This window comes from Fukomys damarensis, unplaced genomic scaffold (genome assembly GCF_012274545.1).
Source record: "Fukomys damarensis isolate Sample0158 unplaced genomic scaffold, DMR_v1.0_HiC HiC_scaffold_39, whole genome shotgun sequence".
Classification (NCBI taxonomy): Eukaryota; Metazoa; Chordata; class Mammalia; order Rodentia; family Bathyergidae; genus Fukomys; species Fukomys damarensis.
The window spans coordinates 61,485,333-61,499,118 of NW_022900951.1; the positions used below are offsets into that span (position 1 = coordinate 61,485,333).

Sequence of the window (13,786 nt, forward strand, 5' to 3'; positions counted from 1 at the left end):
TTTTTTTTTTTTTTTTTTTTTTTTTGGTTTCCACTATCCTAGGAGAGGTAGAAAATAAAATAAAAGTTTAGGAGACAGCTGATGCCCTGGGTGAGAACATATGAACACTGCAACTCTCAGCCTGATATTTTGGTCACCTTTACCTTCCGTCCACCTCATTACATGATCATAAATATGCATTCCACTTCATAAAACAAATTAAGAACAGTAAAATTCTGGGATGAGCAGCCTTGCTAAGAGCCTCTAAAATGACTGTCAATCACACCTAGAGATTCCATGGAGGGTCATAAAGAAGAGGTGTCTGGCCTTTAAATTCTGAAAGTCTGAGTTATCCACCCCCTTTCCTTTGTTACTATTGCTATCTCTGACCTGTGTGCAGTGCTTTTCTGTCACTCCAGCACCTTTCCTGGACTGTGTTTTACACCTTTGTTGGCAAGGACTGGCCCTGAGCACAACTTCCCATAATATTCAATAATCATAGCTGCTTACTAGTTACTACTATGTATACACTTGGCAATTCTTGCCTTGCTGTGCACAAGAACCTGGACTATTATTAGTTCATTCTCCTGTAATGGGGAGAAAATAATGATCAAGACATGATATGTTTATGTATCAATTCCAAGATGAATGTAATTATTAAGTATCACAAATATATACTAGTAAAAACTTAAAAAAAAATAAAAAAGAAATTAAACCAAAAAAAAAAGATTCTTGGATACCAATGTTCTAAAGGGATCTCCCTATGTTGCCCAAGCTGTTCTTAAACTCCAGGACACAAATGACCCTCCTGCCACAGCCTCCCCAGATAACTGGAACTATAGGTCCATGACACCATGCCTATCTCACAGCATTATTCCCAACAGCCAAAAGATGGAAACAATCAATATGCCTAGCAACAGCACCTGAACAGGTAAATAAAATGTGATATACACATACAGTAGAATGAAATGAATAGTTTCCTAAAAACAAATGACATTCTGATGCTATAATACAGCTGAATTTTGAAAGCATTTCTGCCAAATAAAATAACCCAGATATGACAAAAGAATAAATTTTGTACACTTAGAAGATACTTAAGAGGTCAGGCATGGGTGGTGGCATATTCCTGTAAGCCCGGCACTCAATTCTTCAAAGCCAGCCATAAAGAACAAAATCATGTCATTTGCAGGAAAATAGACAGAACCATAGATTGTGTTAAATGAAATAACTCAAACTCAGAAAATTAAATATAACATTTCTTCTCATACAAGGAATCTAGGGAGAAAAAGAGCTGAAATGAAAGCAGAAGGGAGACTACTAGAGAAGAAGGGGCAGGGATGGGGCGGATACAAGGAGAAAATGATCAAAGTATGTTTCATGCAAGAATATCCCCAAACAGGGCCAGGGATGTACCTCAGTGGCACCATACCTGCCTGGCAAGCACAAGGTCGTGAGTTCGATCTCCAGAACCAGAAGGAAAAAAAGAATATGCCCACATGAAACACACCAGTCTTTATATTCACTAATAAAAAATTACCTCATCTTAATCTAAATAGCAAAGAAACAGCTCTGAAGTATATGAGCAAGACTTACAAGAAATCAAGGAGATTCAAAACAATCCAGTGTCATAACAGCATTGCAGCTAATTTACTTTCTTGAAACTGTGGGAGAGATACAAAGTGTAAAAAAAAAAAAACACTTTAAGACATAATAGGCATCGTTTATTTTCTGAAATAGTTCTGGCATACCTTATAGAAAAATATTCTACTTTCTTAATTGTTATAAAATACACAGAAAATGTCCTAACATAGTACTGCACCAAAAGCCTTGAAATGACAGCAAATCATTTTGGTTTTAATCATAATCATTAATTAGGTTTATGACATTAAGCAAACTCAACTTTTTCACTTGTAAGAGACCTTCCTAGATAATTGATAAGATACCTTAAAGATGTAAAATTTGCTTCTGAAGTTGGGCATAGTGGCACATACCTGTAATTCCAGCACTCAGGAGGCTGAGACAGGAGGATCACCAACAATTCAAGGCTAGCCTTAGCTACATAGTGAGTGCAAGACCAGCCTGAGGTACATAATGAGACCTTGACTCAATAAAAAATCATCTGCTTCTGAAAGACACCAGCAATCTATCATATTAAAGAGTAAATCAGCTGCATGTCTATTCCTGGAAATAACAGTCAATTAGTAATGTCCTTTTCCTCTGCAAATCATTGATCCCAACATGCCTGTTTTAATTCACTCTACCCTCAGACCAAAGGAGAAGTCAACCATATCTCAATCAGTATTTCTGAAATATCACTATTTTCCTTTTTTTTTTTTTTTCGGTACCGGGGATTAAACTCTGGTCCTTGAGCATTCAATGCAGGCAGCAGAACCACTGAGCTAAATCCCCAGCACCCCTAGGTGTTTATTTTTTAAGACATTGTCTGTCTTAGTCACATTCTTCATCGCTGGAACTCAATACCAAACACCAACAAATCAAGAGAGGTTTATTCTGGCTCACTTTTTTTTAGAGGTTTCAGTGGATAGTCTGCTGGCTCCAGCACAGAAGATGACATAGGGGAAGGGTGTGGGCTAAGGAACACTGTTTCTCTCCTGGTTGCAGGGAAGCAGGGAGAGAATGGAGGACCTTGGGAGGGGGATATATACTTCCAGGTCACACCCCTAGTGATCCACTTCTTCTGACCAGGTCCCATCTCCTAACAACATATTCAGCTGTAGCACCCCCAGTATTCAATAACCTTCCAAAACCCCTGCCTATACACAGGAAGATCTCTGGAGAAAACCCCAGATGTAAAACAAAACAGAGTCTCGCTACATCATTGGGTTCTCTAGGCTGGACTCCCAATTTAACTCCTCACATGACCTTTCCACCATACTGGAACATCTGCCTATCCCAATTACCACCAACACCTTGTTGTAAGACCAAACTCAAAACTGCCATCACTCAGCCAAGCACCGTAGCTCATGCCTGTTTTCCTACCACTCTGGGAGGCTGAGGGAGAAAGCTCACAGGCTTCAGCCCCACCTGGGCAATCTAGCTACTCTGCAAGACCCTGACTCAAAAATTTAAAGGTGGGGAATGAGGGGGCACCCAGAATTGTATCTTAGTGTGAAGATCCTGGATTCGATCCCCAGGACCAGAAAAAAAACTTGATTTTATTTTTGTTTTTTTGGTTTTTTGAGACAGGGTCTCACTATGTAGTCGAGACTGATCTGGAACTCACCATGTAGCCCAGGTTGGTCTCGAACTCACAGCAATCCTCCTGCCTCAGCCTCCCGAGTGCTGGGATTACAGGCATGCGCCACCACGCCCGGCTCAGAAAAAAAATTGAAAAACTCTGGTCTAAAATAAGTCTTGGCTCACATTAAGCCAAGTGTTTATATAAATAAAAGAATAAAACATTTATCAAATAATTTAGAAACATAAAAATGAATATATAATATGAAATAGGGTCAAAATTAGACAAGATAGTACAAAGGACAATGTAAGCATTGATACCCCAACATGATATTAAGAATTCTTAAAAATCTAGGGCCAGGAATTTAGTTCAGTGGTTCCACCACCTGCTTTGCAAGCACAAGGTCCTGAGTTCGATCCCTGGTAGCAAAAAAATATAATATATATACTTACACACTAGGGGCTGGAGTTGTAGCTCAGGGGTAAAGCATACCCAAAGCAATGAGTATGATACACAGCACCACCAAACACACACACACATACACACAAACACCAGGAATGATGTCACTCAAAAATGGAGGAGTAACTCCAAAACTCTTTCCCTTTACTAAGGAAACAATTATTCTGATTATAAACTGTCCAAATCAATTTTTTTGTTTGCTTGTTTGTTTGAGACAGGGTCTACTTATGGAGTTCATTCTGGCCTTGAACTCAATATGTAGCCTAGGCTGGCCTCAAACTCACAGATATTCTCCTAGTTTCCCAAGTACTGGGATTACAGGCATGTGCCACCACACCCAGGCTCGGAAATCAATTTTTATAATTCTAGAATCTAATCAACAACTTATAATAATCACTTGATTAAAAAGCTTCTGAATTTTGATGAGACCCTACCATGCCTCACTCCCTAGCTTGGTGTTGTCTGGTAGGAGGGGCCTACATTTCCCAGTGCAACTGACAGATGCTTAAAGAAATAATACAGACCTTATTCTCAAAGAATTGTGATTATGAATCTTGACCTGTCTGGTCATTTATCTGACAGAGTAGGTTAGAAAGTTACCTTTCTTTCATTTATCTCAGAACTTTTTCAGTGGAGCAGGCTCCTGGGGATGGGCAGGGTTTGTCCAAAGTACTTAAAGGCAAATATACTAGCTATAGGCACTTGAAGAAACAGATCACTGCTGGAAAAGGCAAAGACAAAGAAAATAGCAGTGAAGGTAGAGGATGGAAAAGCAGAAACATAAGGGAATAAGGGGTCTGAAAAGCTCTAGTATATACCAGAAAGTTTGGAAGATAACCCATAAACCCAGGGATAATCACATGCTCTGAAAGTAAAAGCCCAGGTTGACTTTTAGCTTCTGTACCATCAAAAAGTGAAAGCTAAGAAAAAGTTGTAAATTGAGTAGTGGTTCAACACTGAAACAATCTTCAAAGATCTAGACATGAAAGCAAATTTCTGTCAAATCACTAGATGACCAGCTGGGCATGGTAGCACATACCTACAATCCCAACATGTAGGAGCCTGAGACGGGAGGATCTCAGGGAGTTTAAAGCCAGCCTGAACCACATAGTGAATTCAAGGCCAGCCTTACTGTCTCAAAAAAAAAAAAAAAATAAAAAAAAAAAAAAAAAAAAAAAAAAGAAAAACAAAAAAAAATCACTAGATGACCAATTAGGCAATGGAAGAAAAACTTCAGGGTCCACACACAACAAAGGATGTAGTATTTACAAAAATAGTTCAGAAGCTGGGCATTGTGGCAGGTATATGCCTGTAATTCCAGCACTCAGAAGGCTGAGGAAGGGGGATGCAAAATTCCGGGCCCATCTGGGCTATACAGTGAGATACTGTCTCAAAACAGAAAAGAAGTCACAGACGCACCGACAGTGTGGCCCCACAGAAGGGAGCTGCACAGGGCCCCTCTGCTTCCGCGACCCTTGGGCTCTGTGCCGACCACACACACACATCCCGGGCGCAGGACGCCCAGGCCACTGCGAGGGGCAAGGAAAAGTCGGGGTTGAATCCCTGCTAGCCAGGGCTGTGGTCCCTGAAGAAATGAGTGGCGGCTTGGCTCCAAGGAAAAGCACAGTGTATGTGTCCAACTTGCCCTTCTCCCTGACAAACAACGAGTTTTACTAGATATTTTCCAAGTATGGCAAAGTTGTAAGTTACTATAATGAAAGACAAAGATACAAGGAAGAGAAAAGGGGTTGCATTTATACTATTTTTAGATAAAGACTGCCAAAACTGTACCAGAGCTGTAAACATCAAACAGTTGTTTGGTAGAGTGATAAAGTCAAGCATTGCTACTGACAATGCGAGAGCAGCTGAATTCATCCAAAGGCGAAACTACTTTGATAAATCGAAGTGTTACGAATGTGGAGAAAGCAGACACTTAAGTTATGCCTGTCTGAAAAAATGTTTGGAGACCGTGAGCCTCCAGAGAATAAAGAAAAAAAGAAAATATTGCTGAACCGTTAGAAATTGAGGACACAGCAGAAAGTGAAGACAAAGGGGAAGAAGACCCGGCTCTCGACAGTCTCAGCCAAGCTATCGCGTCCCAGCAAGCCAAGGTTGAACAGAACAAATGGAAACCCAGTGCAGGGGCCCCTCAACGTCAGCGGATTCAGGATGCCAAGGATAAAGAGCACATACTTCAGTGATGAGGAAGAATTTAGTGATTAGAGTTGTATAATACAGATGTCAGGAAAATAAAAACCATCTGCAGTTCAAATTATTTGCTTATAGGAACATTTAATATCAAATATTTTTTACCATAGTGTGTAGAAAAAAAAATTAAGTATCATGTTTTACAGGTGGCAGAGTCTGACATAAGTAATAGTGTATAACTTCCAAAACAATAGAGTCTTGCATCAAGTCACACTTCTCACGACCTCTGAGCTCTCATCCCATACCATTTAATATGGAGGTGAGTTATCACCTGTAACTACTGAGCATCAAAATATGACTAATCTAAAAAAACAAAAAAAGAAGTATCATGTTTTGAGCTGAGTATGGTGACACACTTTTTTAATCCCAGTGCTCTGGGAGGCTGAGGCACAAGGACTACAAGTTGAAGTCCAGCCTGGGGAATTTAGCAATTTAACCAGACTCTGAGTCAAAATAAAAATTTAAAAGTTGTATCAATGATGTAGCTCATTGTGAAGGCCCTAGGTTCAATTCCCAGTACCCCGCCCCATATTTCTACCTTGCCTTGGCATAGTACAGACTTAATATCTCTAATTCTTTTTTTTAAGGCAGGGTCTCACTTTGTAGGCTGGCCTTGAATTCACTACGTAGCTCAGGCTGGCCTCAAACTTGCAAGGTCCTCCCACCTCAGTCTCCAGAGCACTGGGATTTCAGGCAAGCGCCACCATATCCAGCTTAACATCTCTAATTCAAAAACCTAAATTACTCTAAATTTCAAAACTTTGAGTACCAATATGATGACTTGAGTGGAAAACTGCACACCATGCAACTTTGATTCATGTGTAACATCATGAAAAATATTGTATTTTTGTATATGTACATAAGGTATTTATGGGACATAAATGAATTTCATGCTTAGACTAAGGTTTCATCCAAAAAATATCACATTCTATATATGTACATATTCCAAAATACTTCTGGTCCCAAAATTTTTATTTGTCTGTTTGGTTTGGTTTTTTGAGACAGTGTCTTGCTGTGTAGTTCAGAATGGCCTTAAACCCACTACATAGTAGATCAGGCTGGCCTCAAACTCATGTCAATCTTCCTGCCTCAGTCTGCTAAGTACTGGGATTAGAAGGTAAGCACCACCATGCCTGGCTGGGCCCAAGTATTTTAAAACTCAGGATCTGTTACTAATAATCAATTTTGAAAATAACTAATTTTAATAAAAACAAAACAAATGCTACCATAGTAATGCCATTGTTATCCTATAAAAAGGTACGTATTAAAATTATTTATTTGACAAATTTACTATAAATGCTTTAGTCATGTTTTACTCATTTATAAGTACTTTTGAAATAAATTTAATCTTTAAAACACAAACTTCATAAAGAGTAAGAAATGGTTTATTAATAGTATTATCTATAAACTTTTCAAAACGATGTTGTCTTTAAATATGGGTGTCTCATTATGTTACTTTTAGTTTTGCCCCAGTCTGAATGTAAAGAAGTTGTAAAGATCCATAAAATACCTGAGTATAGTAGCACTTGCCTGTCATCCCAGTGCTTGGGAGGCTGAGGCAAGAAGATGCTATGAATTCCATGTCAGCCTGGACTACATGGTTAAGGCCAGCCTGAACTGCAGAGGAAAATCCTGCACTCCAAAAACCCATAAAACAGAACGTAGATCTAGCAGGTTTATAACCAAACACAGCATGTACCTATCAACTCTGCGTGGAATAACAAATTCTGTTCCCAGAAGCAACTACTTTGCATTGATACACACACACACACACACACACACACACACACACACACACACACACACATATATCCTACAATAAAATGCATATATTGTTGTCAATTCACAAAAGGATAGAGGAGGATTTTCAAACCCATAATAATGACCCTTTTACCTTCCTCCATCTCCCCAATGTGGCTATGTTAAAATTTTTATTAAATCCATATTGTTTCAGTTTTTGTAAAAGATCTTGTAGGTATAGTACTTTTCATTTCATGTATTGTTACATTTCTTTGCATTTATGAGTAAATCTTACTGCAATTCTGTGCTTAGTTATATAAGAGTGGGATTATGGAGTCTTTAATTTTCTTTCTTTTTTTTTTTTTTTTTGTTTTGTGCTTTGGTTTTTTGAGCCAGGGTCTCACTATGTAGTTGAGATTTTTTTTTTTTTTTTTTTTTTTTTGGTATCGTGCATCGAACTTGGGTCCTTGTGTTTGCGAGGCAGTCACTGAACCTGAGCTAAATCCCCAGCCCTAGTCTTTTTCTACTGTGTATATTCTATACAGTTTAATGTTTTGTAAGAACACCTACATCTACCTTTTTAATTACTAAAAACAATAAAATATTTCCACTTTGAAACTGAAAAAAAATGGCCTAGGTATAATTCCAGCACTTTGGTAGAATTAGACAGGAGGATCAACAGTGTCAGCCAGGCCTGGGCCACTTAGCAAGACCCTGTCTCAAAATGAAAAAACAAAAAGGGCTGGATTGTAGCTCAATGAGAATGCTCTGGGTTCAATCTCTAGTACCACAAAAAGAAAAGTGGGCAGGCAGGCAAAATAACAGAGACAGACAGACAGACAAAAAGCAATAAATTTTGGCAAGGATTCAGATAAAAAGGCCTTCTACATTTCTGGTAGGACTATAAATTAGTACAGCCAATATGGAAATAAGTTACAGAAGTTCCCAAAAAAGCCAAAAATTAGAACTACTATTTGATCCAGCTACACCACTGAGTGGTATATACTCAAAGGAATTAAAACCTGCATAAGGATGCCTGCATACCCATGTTTATTGTAGCACAATTCACAATGGCCAAGATGATGATACCAGCTTAGGTGCCCATCAATGGATAAATGAATAAAGAAAATGTGGTGTATATACACAATTATTATTCAACTATAAAGAATAAAACTGTCATTTGCTCCCAGAAAATGGATAGAATTAGATAACATCATGTTAAGCAAAATAAATCACACTCAGAAAGACAAGTATCCATTATTTTCCCTAATATATAGAATCTTAAAAAGATGACATGAAAGTAGAAGGGAAACTATTAGACAAGAAGGGAATAGGACCAGGGATTTAGCTCAGTGGTACTGTGCCTGCCTTGCAAGCACAAGGTCCTAAATTCGATCCTCACCCCGCCCCCATACCAAAAAATTTAAAAAAATAAAGAGGGGGAATGGAAAAGGAGATAAAAGGATAATGGGAGATGGGAAAAGTTAATAATTATATAATTAAGAAAACATGATGTTACATGATTTCAGATAAAAATATCTGTATCTGGATGTCCCCCCAAAGCCTCATGTACTCATAGATGGGGCTTTGCAAAACTTGCTGTATCTTGGGTGTGTGACTGTAGATTAAGGGTGTGATACTGTGATTAAAAGTGTAGATAGGGCCAAGGATTTAGCTCAGTGGTTCTGCCACCTACCTCAAGTGCAAGTAAACATGATGTTACATGATTTCAGATAAAAATATCTGTATCTGGATGTCCCCCCAAAGCCTCATGTACTCATAGATGGGGCTTTGCAAAACTTGCTGTATCTTGGGTGTGTGACTGTAGATTAAGGGTGTGATACTGTGATTAAAAGTGTAGATAGGGCCAAGGATTTAGCTCAGTGGTTCTGCCACCTACCTCACAAGTGCAAGGTCCCAAGTTCGATCCCTGGTACCAAAAAAAAAAAAAAAAGAAGCGTGGATAGGGCCAGGGATATAGTTCAGTGGCACTGCACCTGCCTGGTAAGCTCAAGGTCCTGAGTTTGATCCCTGATACTGCCAAAAAAGAAAAAAAAGTGTAGATAATGGAAGGCCCACCCTGAGTGTGGGCAACATCAATCAATAAATCGTTCCCTGGATGGAATATAAAGGGACAGAAAAAAGGTAGGCTTGCTACTTCCTGCTGCTGCCTTCTGCCACCATGCCATGAACAATTTCTCCTCTGTGATGCCTCTGTACCATACACCCTGCCCTGGAGCCAGCTGACTATGAACTGAAACCTTTATAAACTATGAGCTGAAATAAACCTTTCCTCCTTGGTTTAACTTGTAGGTGTCAGGTATTTTGCCTCAGCAATGAAAAAGTAGCTAATACAAGTGTCCACTAAACTCAAGGGAAAAAACAAGTTACAAAACATTATAATGTTGTTGACAATTTTTTTATTTTCAAAAATGTAATAATATACAGAAACATCAAATTGTCTCAACTGTTATATATGTCTTTGATAGTAACATGCTGAGCACATTTTTTTCTTTGAGTGCATTTTTTCTCAATACTGGGGACTGAACCCAGGTCTTTACCTGAGCTACATCCCTCACCATTTTTTTCATTTTTTCATTTTGAGATAGGATCTCACTAAGATGCTAAATTGACCAGGCTGGGGGCTTAAACTTATGATCCTCCTGACTCAAATTCTCAGAGTGCTAGGATGATAGGCATGTATCACCGCACCTAGCCAAGAATATTTTTTTAATTTATGCTATTATAAAATGTTTCTAAGCAGAGGAAAATAAGTGTGTGAGATGATGGATATATCAGTCTGAATATGATAATCATCTCACAACATATGTATCTGAAAACATGGTGCACACCTTAAATATATGACTTTGTCAATTATATTCAGTATAAATAAATAAAGCAAGGATAAGGACAAAAAAAGATTAATAGTCACTCTTTTCCCATAAACTTAATGGGAAAAAAAGTCAATCTTCCTTAACAGCCAACATCATGGAGACCAAAAAATAGTAGGATAACATTTAAAGCACTGAAAGAAAAACTGTCAACCACCAATGTCATATTCTTGAAAAATAAAGGAAAAGAATCCCAGGGGAAAAAAACCTGAGGGAATTTATTACTAGGTCTGCCCTAAAAGAAATGCTTAAGGGAGCCCTTCAGGCTAGAGAGTAAACACTACCGAATAACTTGGAACTAAAAAACATGAAGAACAATGTGTAAAATGACACAGACCTGTATTTGCAGTGACTTGGAAGATGAAACAGGAGGATCCACGTTTGAGTCCAACCCAGCAATTTAGCAAGACCCTGTCTCAAATTTTTAAAAACTTTCAAAGGATGGAGAGGTAGCTCAATCAATGGTAAAGCACTGGCCTAGCATGTATAAAACCCTACATTTCAACCCTAACAAAACAACAACAACAAAAAAGACACAAAATAAGAAAGAAGAAGGAAACAAAAACTAATGAATGAACAATGGTAAAAGTAACTACATAGTGTGGTGGTGCCTGACTATAACCCCAATGTTCTGGGAGGTTTAGACAGAAGGATCAAAACTTCGAAGTCAGCCTTGGTAACGTGGTGATTTAGCAAGACCCTGTCTCAAAATAAAAAAGGTTGTAGGGGAGTTTTTACATCAATTTCATTAGGTAGGGGCCAGGGATTTAGCTCAGTGGTTCCAGAACCTGCCTCGCAAGCACAAGGTCCCGAGTTCGATGCCCGGTACCCAAAAAAAACTAAAAAAGGTCGGGAGATGTAGTTGAGAGCAAAGCCCCCAAGTTCACTCCCCAGTACCACATACAAAAACAAAACCTACACAGCTAAATAGCACAGCTAGCATTAATTTTGGCTCATAATGTAACTTTGGTTTGTTACTACTCAATCTCTTTAATCCATAATCAAGAACATCACAGAAAGGAAAATCCAAAGAGCAGATGGCTTCACTGCCAAATTCGACCAAACGTTAAAATGAAGAATTGTCAGTGTTCTTCCTAAACTTACAGAAAATCAAAGAGAGAAACCCAAGTCTATGAAAACAGCATTAACCCTGATACTACAGTCAAATAAACACATCATGAAAAACTTAAAGCACATACCAATGTCCCCAATGCAGCAGCACTACTGAGCTAAATCCCAGGCCCCTACCTGATGAATATTGATGTAAAAACTCTAAACAAAATATGAGCATACAGAATTCAAAAGCACATTAAAAGGATTAGCCGGGGATGGTAGTGAAGGCCTATAGTCTCAATTACTCAGGAGGCTTGAGAACAAGGATACATCAAGAGTTCAAGGCCAGTCTGGATAACATAGCAAGAAAGACTACACTGTGACCGAGTGAGGAATCCAAGGGTGATACAAGACTCAATGTAATATACCATATTAATAAGTGGAAAGATGCTGTTACCATCTTGATTGGTGCAGAAAAAAGTATTTGAGAAAATAATACCTTTCAAGATAAAAACTCTCAAGAGGAATAGCAAAAGAAGGGAACTTCCTCAATCTGATATAGGGCATAAATGAAAGGTACACTGCTAATACCCTACTCAAAGGTAAAAGGCCAAAAGCTTTCAATGTAACAAGACAAGAGTGCCTGTTGCCATTTTTATTCAACAGCAATTAAGAAAGATACAGCTGGGGACTAGCTAAATGGTAGAGGGCAAGGGACATCAAAGGAAAGTAAAAGGAAGGGAGGAAGGGAAGGAGGAAGAGATCGAATAACAGAGGCAAAGAAAAGAAAGAGGGCGCCAAATTGGAAAGGAGATAAAACTATCTTCTGTGAGACAAGGTCTCGCTATATAGTTCAGGCTGGTCTTGAACTCACTATGTAGCTCAGGCTGGCCTCAAACCCACAGCGAACCTCCTGCCTCCAGTGTGCTGGGATTATAGGCGTGTACCACCAACCAAGCCCAGCATATCTCTATGTGATTTCATATAAAGAAAATCCTAAATAACTCACAAAAAACTATGAGAGATACAAAATAAAAGGTCAACATGGGGAAAGAGCAAGGAACCAAGCCAAGGATCCCTGCACTGCCTAAGTCCTAAAGTGAAGGTTGAGTAGGACTAGGCAATAGGCATCTAAGTACCAGCCTCTCCACGGGATCTCTCCAAGATCTGGCAGTAACTGACAAGATTCCAGCACCCACAATCCTAGCACCTCCAGCAGCACCACGCCAGCACTTCTGGAACACTCCAAAGTTTCAAAGACCATGGCCAAGGCACTGCACCATGACAATGGAGAGGGAGCACAAGCAGCAGTAGGATGAGGTAGACAAAATAGAACAGAAAATGAAGAAAGACCAAGAGAAAAAGGAAGAAAAGGGAGATGGGAGAGAGAATGTACTAAAGAAGACCATGAAACAAATTCTAAAGCTGCAAGAGAGACTTTGGTACTATAGGAAGAAAATCATCAGCTTTTCCTACAGTTCAAGGAAATTTTACATCAGAAAGAAAAACCAAGAAAGAAACAGAATGACCTGATTACTCTGACAACAGCAGAATCTGGCTGTTCACAGAGAAAGTCACCTTCTCAGCAAGCAGAAGAGACCTGGAGGGCACAATTACCCAGATACTTCAAAGCAACTGACAAAGCCAAACAGATATTTGAACCCCAACATGCTTATAATCCAGCACTACATAGACTCAGCAGCTTCTTTCTCAGGGATCCCAGAGAGCGGGCAATTAAAATTCAGCCCAGGTGGTACCTACGGGACTACTTAACCTCCAATGAGCCCATATACCAAGCTTACAGTCCTAGACAGCAGCTCAGAACATTTCCTGCAGTGCAGTACCCATCTCAACCATAACCACAGCACTGTGCCAATGCATGGCCACTTTCAGCCCACCCAGACAGGGAAGGTTCCTCACGTATGTATCAGGCCAACAAAATCTACTTGCCCCTGGAAAACAAATCAAAACAGAAAAATTACTTACATTCCTATCTACTAGCAATAAACAGTCCAGAAAAACTAATGCAACACTTTCACTTACAATAGCATCAAAAAGCATGAAATACACAGAAATAAATCCAATCAGTTTCAAACCCTGTACAATGAGAAGTACAAAACATTGCTGAAAGAAATTAAAGAGGCTTGCTGGGGATACAGCTCAGTGGTTCCGCCACCCACCTTACAAGCACAAGGACCAGAGTTCGATCCCCAGTACCAAAAAAAAAAAAAAAAAAAAAAACAAAAAGCATAAAAAA

The 13,786-nt window shown here is 39.1% G+C and overlaps 1 protein-coding gene and 1 pseudogene across 5 annotated transcripts in view; one reads left to right on the forward strand and one right to left on the reverse strand.

Annotated features, from left to right (window-relative positions):
- Atrx (ATRX chromatin remodeler) overlaps positions 1 to 13,786 on the reverse strand; it is a 302,586-nt gene that overhangs the window by 275,311 nt on the left and 13,489 nt on the right. Inside the window, exon 1 of one of the 5 annotated variants that reach the window (XM_010641337.3) lies at positions 1,573 to 1,632. The exons of the other annotated variants lie outside the window; for them this stretch is intronic. The gene's annotated coding sequence lies outside the window, so the exon portion shown is untranslated. Of the gene's footprint in view, positions 1 to 1,572; positions 1,633 to 13,786 lie in introns of those variants that run through there. 5 annotated transcript variants of the gene reach the window in all.
- Positions 5,058 to 5,860, forward strand: LOC104874332 (annotated as a pseudogene).